Source organism: Alligator sinensis, unplaced genomic scaffold, assembly GCF_000455745.1.
Source record: "Alligator sinensis unplaced genomic scaffold, ASM45574v1 scaffold788_1, whole genome shotgun sequence".
Lineage (NCBI taxonomy): Eukaryota > Metazoa > Chordata > Crocodylia > Alligatoridae > Alligator > Alligator sinensis.
This window is the reverse complement of record NW_005842140.1, coordinates 2,237,769-2,239,363: the sequence shown is the minus strand read 5'-3', so window position 1 is coordinate 2,239,363 and position 1,595 is coordinate 2,237,769. Positions and strand designations below refer to the sequence as shown.

The following is a 1,595-nucleotide window of genomic DNA, read 5'->3' as shown; positions in this document are numbered from 1 at the left end:
CAGTGAATGCCCAAGGGACTCTCATCTCTTCTATGAAGAATACAGAATATAAATCAACTGAAAAAGTACTCAGAGATTTTGACTCATCCTATCACTCTAGGACACCATTTTCTACTACCCAGTCCAATTCCTTCATAGATAATATTTTTTTTAAAAAAGGTAGCACAGTACGAGCCCACACTACGTAGTTTTTAGAGGTGCTTACAGGCATGTTCAGGAACCATATCTGAGCTCTGGTGTTACCAGACTCCTTTTGGTTGCTTTCAGATATCCTAAAACAGATGCAAAAAGTGGTTTAGCAGGTTAAGGAAACAGTTTGCCAAACAGTTTAGCACTAGCTTCATTGATGCTCTTAGAAAGATTAGAGATTACTTGTTAAAAGCACAAAGCTTGTGAATCTGGACTGTACTTCACTAGCAGCCCCATATGAAGTTAATCAAAACGATTTCTTAAAGACTGTAATTCAACATAACTCAGAATGCTTTGTCAGCCAGAAAAGCCCTGATCCTTCAAAAAAAAAGCCTGGAGACTGGCCTCTGTGCAGACCTTTTGATTTCAGCGGGTTTTGCTCTAGGAACAAGACCACAACCTCTTCTTTGCAGGCTTTGGCCTTTACCCATGCTCCTTTCCCGTTGAAACTCAAAATTGATTCCTCCTGGAGCCAGAGCTGAGCAACTAACGTTTGACAAGCGCTCGATTGGGGCAACTGTAGCAATAGTTTCAAATCACCTATTCACCGTTCCCCTTTAGTTTTGTGTCTAAATCAGAAGGAACGTTTTTCAAACCTATCAGAATAATTTAGAGGCATTGTTACAGAACTGGTCAATTGCAGCGTGGTTTTTCCAAGCAGAAAACCCATTCTTCCTCGTTTCCATTCTTTACGAAGGCATATAGGAAGGTAATGCTACATGGACGTGGGGGAGAAGCTCAGAAGAAACTGTAAAACAACCAGCTCGATGCTAAACAAGTGTTTATCCAGCCTCTCAACGTGGCCGGGCCGCACACGCCGGGCCAGAGCAGCATCGCGCCGCAGCCCGCGCGGCCGGGCCCCGGAGCCCTCCGCGGGGGGGGACTTTCCATGATCTGCATCTGGCGGGAGCTGAACGAGAAGTGACGCGCTTGCCGGGACCCGCTGCGGAGAGGACGGAACAGACTCAAAAGCTGAAGTTTCCAGGCTGGAACCAGAGCGCGCGGCTCCCTGCCCTCCCCTCCCACCGCAGCGCGCGGCCCCGTGACGAGCCTCCTGCTCGCGCGCCGGGGGGACGCTGTAAGGCCTGGCGTCAGCGGGACGCGGGAGCCAAGAGCCCGGGTGCAGCATTGGTGGTTCAGTGGTAGAATTCTCGCCTGCCACGCGGGAGGCCCGGGTTCGATTCCCGGCCAATGCAGCTTTGCTTTTGGGGGCCTTGCCTCGCTCGCGCTTTTGCTGGGGTGGAGGGGTGCTGGGGGGTCCCCTTGGAGGAGTCGCTACGTGCGGGCACTTTGTAAAATGAACAAACTAAAAATAAATAAACCGCTGGAGATGCCGGGGATTGAACCCGGGACCTCACACATGCGAAGCGCGCGCTCTACCACTGAGCTACATCCCCCAGCTGGGG

The 1,595-nt window shown here is 50.8% G+C and overlaps 2 non-coding genes across 2 annotated transcripts; one reads left to right on the top strand and one right to left on the bottom strand.

The window, feature by feature from the left end:
• The first annotated feature begins 1,314 nt into the window (after positions 1-1,314).
• TRNAG-GCC lies at positions 1,315-1,385 on the top strand. The gene has a single exon. It is a non-coding gene; the product is annotated as a tRNA-Gly (tRNA).
• A 129-nt stretch (positions 1,386-1,514) lies between these two features.
• Positions 1,515-1,586, bottom strand: TRNAA-CGC. The gene has a single exon. It is a non-coding gene; the product is annotated as a tRNA-Ala (tRNA).
• Positions 1,587-1,595: the final 9 nt, after the last annotated feature.